Source organism: Cebus imitator, unplaced genomic scaffold (genome assembly GCF_001604975.1).
Source record: "Cebus imitator isolate Cc_AM_T3 unplaced genomic scaffold, Cebus_imitator-1.0 Scaffold147, whole genome shotgun sequence".
In the NCBI taxonomy this organism is placed as follows: domain Eukaryota; kingdom Metazoa; phylum Chordata; class Mammalia; order Primates; family Cebidae; genus Cebus; species Cebus imitator.
The window spans coordinates 3,223,488-3,233,280 of NW_016107462.1; positions in this window are offsets into that span (position 1 = coordinate 3,223,488).

The following is a 9,793-nucleotide window of genomic DNA, read 5'->3' on the forward strand; positions in this document are numbered from 1 at the left end:
AAATATATGGGCCGGGCGCGGTGGCTCACGCCAGTAATCTCAGCACTTTGGTAGGCCAAGGCGGGCAGATCATGAGGTCAGGTGATCGAAACCATCCTGGCTAACGTGGTGAAATCCCGTCACTACTAAAAATACACATATATATATATATGGCAGGGCATGGTGGCTGGCGCCTGTAATCCCAGCTACTCAGGAAGCTGAGGCAGGAGACTCGCTAGAACCTGGGAGGCAGAGGTTGCAGTGAGCTGAGATCATGCCACTGAACTCCAGCCTGGGCAACGAGAGCCTCTCTCTCTATATATACACACATATATAGTAGTTATTGTTGTTATTGTTAATATTTTCTTCATCCTTATTAACAACACCATTGCAGCACATCCCTTTCGGAGGCACTGTCTTGTTAAGAGCCTGGCATCTGAAATTACATCTTATATAAACCACAGATTGCTGGTGCGACTTACGGTAAGTTACTTAAGCTCTCTGTAGGGCTAGGTTTACCACTTCATGGATTATGGATGACGCCCCAAAAGTGCCTACCAGGATGCCACCACACAGTCAGATCTCTTAACCACCATTCTTCACAGCATGTGTAGGTTAATTAAGGCGAAGCTGCTTTTCTTCCCCTCCAGAGATTTGATTTGTAAACCCTGCAGATCCATTCCCTTTAGGACAGGAAACAGCACGTCGGGGATTGTGCTATAATCTTGTACACATCTTCTGACTTGGCCAGTAAGTTTCTGGGGTCGACACCACCTAATCTTGAAGGATCAACCAGCTTTCCGGAAAGACTGCTGCTGTCAGCACCCCAAGGTCTTTCTTCCCGAAAGGCCCAGTCTCTAGTCGCAGCCGTCTGGGTACCAGCAAACACTCCAAATCAGTTCGCGAAGTTCAGAGGAGTTGGCTCTGGTATGTTTACAAGTCCTAGCAGATCGCAGGAATGTTCAGGATAATTATTACCCCACCCAGGAGCGCCCAGCCCAACCCTCTCACATCTGGAAGGAAGCGGCCACACAAAGGAGAGCGAAAGAGAGACCTCCTCCTGCGGCTGCTTTCTCAGGCCAGAGAAGGTTTAATACACGTCTCACCCCTTTTGTGAACAAGAGCAGGCACTGTTCAGTATGTTTAAAAGCACAGGACATCCAATGCAAGGGAAGAGTTTGTCCTCCATTCCAAACGAAATGGTACTTCTCAAAGTAGGAGCTAAAAATTATCTTTATTTTTTCCTCCCCAGATAAAAATGAAAAGTGAAATACTCCACAAAATAGAGAGCGATTCACAGGCACACTGCCTCACCAAGAGAGGAGCGGCTACGATCTGACACACCTATTTGAAAAGGGCAGCCAAACCAAACCCTTACTGTCTGACCTCTGCTAACTCCAGGGATTTCCCCCCACTCTTTTCGTTGCCTTTTCGAAGTATCTCTGGGGGCCGGATCTGGGATTCATCAGCTCTCCTCCCGACCTCCCACGAACGCGCTGCAACCAAAGCACTCGGTCCCCGGCGGCGCGTTTGCAAACCCCATCAACGCCAAAGCCTCGAAACCGCCAAACTTCCTGTCTCCACACCACCAAAGCAACCAAAGAGCGGTGCCAAGTGCCCCAGGGACTCCAGCTAAGGCTGCAGCCAGACCCCGAGCCCCAGGGCGGGGCTTCCTGCTCGCCGGAGTACAGGGGACCCGCACCTCCGCTGGGGGTCTCCAAACGTGCGCTCTGCGCCCGGGGCGCACCAGGCGCGCCTGTGGCCGTGTCTTGCGGCCGCGCCCTGGCAGCGCGCTCGGGGAGCCCGGGGCGGTCGCCCACCTACCTGCTCCGCCGCCTCCTCCCTGCGGCGCGCCGGGGCCGTCGACCGCTACTTTATTGTCTCCGCGGCGCACCGCGCCGGACCTGGGGACCCGGCTCTGCGCCAGTCCTGCAAGTCCGCTCTGCGCTGTGCCTTCTACTGGGGCAGCTGCCTTCCTCTTCTTCCTCTTCCTCTCTGTCCAAGCTCCCGCTCAGCACGTGAGCCACGCAGCCCGACTCCCCGGCTCGCTGGGCAGCCAGCGCCTGCCGCATCCCCCGGCCCCGGGCTGCCGGTCGCTCCCGCCGCCGCCGCCGCCGCCGCCGCCGCTCGCCGCGCGTTCTCGCTTTGATCCACACTTACAGCTGTGCCCCGGGCCGCCTTTCTCGCTTCCTTCCGTCCTGCCTGCCTCCTCTTGCTGTCAGCCGGGGCTTTCGGCTCTCTCTCTCCCCAGCTGCCCCCGCCCGCCGCCTCTCCGGGGGCTGGGGCAGCCGCTGCCAATGAGGCTCGGCTGATGCGCTGTTCCGGCCCAGTCATTGTATCGGGAGGGGAGGAAGAGGAGGGGGAGCGGGAGGAAGGGAGGGGGCGCCCTTGGCCTCCGCCGCACGCGGCTGCGGGCTGGGCTAGCCTTCCCCGACAGAGAAAGGGCGCCGGTGCCAGGAGGCGCGGAGCGGCTCCTGCCAGGAGTAGGGGAAAGAGGGCATCACCCGCCGGCGCCTCTCCATCGCTCCCTGGGACTCCTACAATCGCTGGGCGGGACTTGATTCCGCCTCCCAGGCTGCAGGCATCCCAGGACCTGAGTGCCCTTAGAATAAAGGGAAGTAGGCACTGGCGACTGCGGGAGGTGCAGAATGCACCCAGCCACCCGAGAGGGGCTGGCGAAATGACTTCTGAGATCCCCGCAAATCTGATGCCTCTGCACTTGAAAGAAAAATAAAAAGGAAGGCGAGCCTATCCCACACCAGGCGTTTATCCTCCAGAGCATTTTGTTGTTATTTTATTATGAGTTCTTCTCATGAAACTCGGGAGGCTCAGAGAGGTTAGCTCAAAATAGCTGATGAGTGACACGGCAGAGATTCCAGCTTGATCTGGTGCTGAGTGTAACGTAGCAAAATGGGAGAGGAAGGGAGGATTCTTCATGAACGACTTCTTGAGAGTTTTCATACTCTCTTCAAGTGAGTTGACAAGGAGAGTACCAGAGGTGCTCTGACAGGGCTGGGAGAAAATGTTTCCCAAACAGCCTTAAATGTATGTCCCGTGACAAGACCTCATTTCTCTACACACCATGAATTAATTTTTCTCTACACATTATGAATTATTTTATTTTAAAAAGCAAATCCATTTTTAAAAATAATTGTGTCACAACTGCACAATCACATAGCTTTGGATTTTATTGAAAGTTGAATTGATTTATCCAATGTCGATATTTTAAATACTCCACAGTTTCTGTGACCCTGGTTTGGCCTTTCTTCCTCCTCCTCCTCTGTCTTCCCCTCCTCCTCCTTCCCCTTCCTCTACCCCTCCTTCTTCTCCTTCTTCCCTTCTTTTTTGAAAGGTCACCAGTCTCGAAAAAGAATGGGGGCACGGGGAATCTTGATTTCACAGGCCCTGGTGTACCTGCTACCGACTTGCAGGAGCATGTAGCAAGTAAGATCCGAAGTGGTAAAGGCTCAAGGTGGCATGATGTGGAATATTGTATGTGTGCACTATGAGGTTTAATTATATTTTCTTCAGGTATTGAATGGATTGTTTGCTTTTAATTAAATAGAATATATTGAATGAATAGCTAACATTTATTGAGTGGTAGTTACATGTCCCTCCCCCGGCCCCCCCGCCCCCCGCCCCGGCCCCAGGCCTGATCTAAATAAGCGCTTCACTTGGCATCACCTCATTGCGTTCTCCTGGGAGAATGGGAGTGGACTGAAAGCCCCCTGAGGCCAGGGTCTACGTTTGTCTTTTTCAGCATCAGGCACATAGCAGGGGCTATTCAGTGTCAGTTGAATGAAGGCACCCCTGTTTTACTGAGAAGGGACCTGAGGCTCTGAGAGTTTAGTTGACCTGCCTGATAGTATGAAACTAAAAAGTGACAGTGCCTATCTATAAATTCAGTAACTCCCTACCTGTTGCACAATACAGTCTATTCAACAGGTACCAGAGCATAAGGACCCTGGGTAGGGGAGTGTTACAGTGAATAATGGTTTGCTCAGTACTCACAAATGCCACAATTTCTCCAGAGAGAAAATAAATTTTAGAGAACAGAGTCATTAGAGAACAGAGTATAGGGCAAAATGAAGCAATGCAGGTAAAATGTACAGCACAAGGCTGGGCATCTAAGTGTTTGGTATTTATTTTGTTTGGGCAAAAACCTGGATGCAGACTATTACATAAGAATGTAACGTAAAAGACATCAGAAAGGTTAATCTGTATCAGCAAGAGTAATCCAGAAGAATTTCCTTGAAGATATGGGGTATTTACTGGATTTTCTTGGAGCAAAGAGACTCTGGCTTAAAAATGGGGGCTCCAGGGTTGTTCTATCTGGGTTTGAAGCCCAGCTTTTCAAAATACTCAACCTCTCTAGGTCTCATTTGCTTTTTCTGTTAAATAGGGTTAATAATAATGCATCACTTATAGGGTTATTATAAGGATTAAATTATTTAATATATGGAAAGCATTTGAAATAGTGCTTCATGCATGATAAATGCTTAATAAATACCAGCTATTATTATTAAAGGAGGGAAGCTGTTTTTAACGTCAATCTTCTGAAAAATAAATATTTATGGATACCAAAACAGCAAAATAAAAACCACAGCACAATTGAACCTACAAAACTTTTTTCCTTTATTCTATCCTAATATAGAATTATTGACCTGGCTGCATATTAGAGTTCTGGGGGACTTTTTTTTTTTCAATAGTGGAAACAATTATATTAGAATCTCCAGGGGTGGAGTTTGGGCATCAGGATTTTCTTAAAGCTTTGTAGGTGAAATCATAGAGTAAGGATTGGAACCACTGAAATGTTCATAGGATGTCCATAGCAACTACCTGAAATCTACTCATGGACTACCTATTTGGATTCTGTATTACAGACTTGGCTGGCTGGAGGAACTGAATCCAAAAGGAAAACAACACATCCTTTACTTTTTGTGCAACTAGTGAATACCTAACTCTAGGATAGGTATACACAAAAATAAACAAACAAACTGCCAAAAATGAGATAAAAATTTATCTTTCTTTTATTCAGAAGTCTTGCTATTCAGAAGTTCATAATTTAGTTGTTGTGATGAGGCAAATATATATGGGCAAAATGACAGCAAGGAGCACAAAGAGGAAACAATTCTGTCTGGAAATATAGAATTTCCAGATGAAAACTCAGGGCCTATCAACTGCTGTATAAATAATAAAATGGTTTTGATGCAAGAGGGTGTTAGAAATTCTCCAGACACCCATTTCAAGCCCTCAGTCTTATACAATATGAAGGACTGTGACATGAGATTCAACTACTGAATTAATAAGAACATGTATCATATTTTATTTTCTAAATTTAAAGTTATTTTATATTTATTTATTTATATATCTGTACTAAATATAGTATATGCTCATTGGAGAAGGGTTTTTTGTTTTGTTTTGTTTTGAGATGCAGTCTTGCTCTGTCACCCAGGCAGGAGTGCAGTGGCACCATCTCAGCACACTGCAACCTTTGCTTCCCAGGTTCAAGCAATTCTCTCACCTCAGTCTCCTGAGTAGCTGGAATTACAGGGGTGCACCAACTCATCCGGCTAATTTTTGCATTTTTAATATAGATGGGGTTTCACCATGTTGGCCAGGCTGGTCTCAAACTCCTGATCTCAGGTGATCCACCCGTGTTGGCCTCCCGAAGTGTTGGGATTACAGGTGTGAGCCACCTTGCCTGGCCGAGAAGTTTTTGACAATATAAAAAATATGCAAAATAGAAATGAAAAATTACTTGCAAGTTCACTACCCTGAAGGAGCACCTTTGACGTACATAGTCTAGACTTTAAAAAATGTACGTGCAAACACAAAACGTACAAATCAGCTATTATACTGATATGCCGTAATTTATTTACCCAAGCCAATTAGTTCTAATTTTTGTTTTTCTTTCATGTACAATTTTAAAACCAGGGTTAAAAGGAGGTCATATCATCCCTACAGCACTATCATTTTCTTCAGAGTGTTTCTGCTTTTCAAAGATTTCCTGCTGATTATTCAAATTTGGGATAAGAGCATATATACTTCTTGCATATTTTATAGCTAAAAGCTTGTGAGTGGGCAGACGTTCATTAATCTGTAATGAGACCCAATGTTCATGTTCATTAAGTGTTTTGCACATGTGGTCTCATTTGATTAGTGACTGTGAAGTAATCACCCTTGTTCGCTACATTCTACACATGAGAAAATAATCCCAGACAGGTGAAATCAGTTATAGGACTCATGGTCCTATAACTAGCAAGTCAGTAGCTACAATTTCAGCCCAGATCTATTTGACTCAGTAGGAATGAAGGCCTAGCCCACCATTCCAGGAGACGCATGGTACTTTCATTCGGAATATATTGACTTGGGTGGATCTCAGTGATTTCTGGATTTTCAATAGACTAAAAAAAATCGAATCACAATAACACTGGACATGTAAAAACACCATAGTTGTTGCGACTCAGTGTCAATTGTTGTTTTCTTTCTAAAACACTCTAGATAACTAAGAAATGCTAATGAGAATAACAGCCATTTATTGATATACTTCAAGATATTTTGCTCCTTCTTAAAGAGTACCATTGCAGCATATATTTTTGTGTAAGCCCTAGATATATTCTGCACCTTGAAGACACTTACACACTGTAATCAACAAAAAGGAGACCTGTTACTTCATGCCTCTGTGGGATGTTCATCATCACTGATATCTCATCTTTCTATTTAACCCCAGAGCCTCGAGATGAAATTAAAGCTTTCCTTTCACTAACCTAACCAAGGCTGATGTGTTTTATCTCAAATGTAGCACAAAGTTATTAGGTCATTATCTCCAATCTTTGAACATATAAATAAACATAAAATAAGTGCTTTGTTTTAAGTATACTAATTATGATGCCCTGAAATTAAAACAAAATAACAAAACTTAAATAATTATGTTTAAACATAGACAGATAGATGGTTGGTTAAACCACAGGAAATTGTCTTTCTGTGGATTAAAGGTCAAATATTGGCAATTTCATGGGGTTCAACCTGACATGAAGCTGTTGCTGATTTAGCTGTGACTATGAATGTGTGTCATGAGGCTGTGTTTGCACTTGCTTCCAGATTGTGGAAGTAATATAATTGAATGAGAACCTTGTGATCAAGCATATATAACTGTCTTTCGAGAGCACACCACTAAGCACTTATTACATGTGAGATGCTTTTTAATAATGTTCTTTGGCACTTAACTGGCTAAAATGCCTTGGCGAGAGGCCAGTGCCACAGTCTAGCCCCGTCATTCCATGGTGGACAGCCTGAGGGCTGGCAGCTCAGTGGAATCTTAAATCATCGTATTCAGGGAGTATCAGCTTTCCTTCCAAAAAGCAAGGACACTCCACGGGAAATAAAACAAATGTCCTTTATTTTGTAGCTATGGTACCTAATCACAAGGATCCCAAACTGGTTAGAGTAAATAATTTGGTAACTATATTGAGAAAGACTCCTTTTCACTAGAAAGGTTGCAAACTAGCATGGGTTGTGGTTTGTATAGTGTCTTTTAAGTTGCTAGTGGTTAAAAATTAGAGATTTCAACATAAACATCTGGATTTCTGTGTGGGTGTGCCTGAGTGTATTTAGAGGAAAGATTCAAAATCCAACCTACACCATTTGATGCTATTCCATTACTTCTAAAAGTAGATTTTAAAAATGTCACTCTAGATGTGCCAATTTTCTGTAAACATAACTCCCTTTAAAAATTAGACCCCCCTTTTCATAATTCTAAAATTTCATCAAAAATTCATTATTTTCTTTTAAAATGAATAAAACAGGGAAACAAAAATCCCACGAGCTCATCAGAGTTTTCCTTGCAATACCAGACGTGAATAGAAGAGCTTTTCCAGTTTGATTGTGGCCTTCACACAGTTTTCTTATGCCTGTTTCAGTTTAGGTATTCTATTGACTTTCTGTAACACCTTTTTCTCTTGGTATCAAGAAATTATAAAACTTGAAGGAATTTAGAGAACTTTTGGTCTGAGGGTTACAAGTTCAAATGCTTAGAGAGGTCAGGCAATGATTCATGTGCAGTGGGTCAGATGTATGTATTCCCTGTTGAGGGAATAGCGGGGACTGTGGCAAATTGGAGAGCATGTGCCCTGTCTACAGCCCCCCTCCCCGCTCAGTAACAACCTATTGCTGAAACAACAGTATTGCCAGAATTGTTTCTCAAGAGAAGCCAGAAATGTGGATTTTTATGAAAATCTCTTGATTATAAAACGTTGACAACTAATTTGAAGCCATTTTGCAATACTTAGCTATATCCACAGGCCCCATATGACTTAAGAGCCTCCAGTTTCTGACTGCTGATCGATTCCAATGTCTTCATCGTGCAGATCAGGAAACTGAGGCCCAGAGAGAGAATGTGATTTGCCTAAGAGTAAAAAGTAATAGCATGGGAAGTAGAACTTTGTCTCCTTGGCTTCTACTCTAGGGCTTTTCCAATACAAACAGCTGCTTCTATTTTCCTACTAAGATTTAAATGATGTTCCTAATTATATGATTTTGAACATTGTACATTGTTAAAAAAAATAACAATATTCCTTGGCTTTGGAGCACATAATTTGCAATAAATGGCTTTTCAGCCACATGATCATGTAATCTAAATTGCTTCTAACATTTATAAGGCCAATATAATTTTACTTCCATTCATATACTAAGAAAACTTTCTTCATCTCTACTTCCCTACACTTCTTCTCCCTTCAACTGGTTACCAAATCTGGCTAAATTTGGAGAGAAAGTAAAATATTTAAGAAGGACCAGGTTGACTACCCTACCATGAATAAGAACTAGGTGGGGAGAAAAAGAAAAATACACTTGTGAACCAGTGACTGTAAAAACTAAGCCATGCATATAAAATGTCTCAGGGCAGTTTGCTTATTTTGCCAAAGCAAACAAAATACACGGTAAACTTGTAAGAACCTCAGCAAACTTCAGTGAAGGAGTGGAGATAATTTTTCTAAGAGTTTCAGTAACTGAAAACCTCCATAATATGTCTGAGGTTGTTTTAATTTTTTTCTTTTTCAGAAAATTTTAAAAACAGAAGAGTTCAGAATATATGATAACAAACTTTCCTACAGTTACTACTCAGGATTGTCCATTGTTCTTTGTTTTTCATAAGACAAAACAAAAAACTTTACAGAAAAGTTGAAGTTCTCTTTGTTCCTTATTACCAACTTTATTCTTATTTCCAACTCCCCAAAAGTAACCATTATCATGAATTTTGTATCAATCCTTCCAAATTTGTGCATGGACATACACACCCATGAAAATGACATACTTTTGTTATTTACATTTTTTAATTTACACACATATCATACTATATATAAGGTACCAGAGCCTGTGTGTTTCATCTAATAACAACTTTTTAAAAATCTATCCATCTGACCTAAATCAGATCAAGTAAAAAATAAATAGGCTAGGCATGGTGGCTCATGCCTGTAATCCCAGCACTTTGGGAGGCTGAGGCGGGCGGATCATGAGGTCAGGAGTTTGAGATCAGCCTGGCCAACATAGTGAAACCCCATCTCTACTAAAAATACAAAAATTAGTCGGACGTGGCAGTACACACCTGTAGTTCCAGCTACTCAGGAGGCTGATGTGGGAGAATCGCTTGAACCCAGGAGGCAGAGGTTGCAGTGAGCCGATATTATGCCATTGCACTCCAGCCTGGGTGACAGAGTGAGACTCCATCTCAAAAAATAAATATAAATTAATAAATTTTAAAAATCTATCCAAGTTGGCAAATATGGACCTAGTTTAATTTCTTTTAACCACTTTA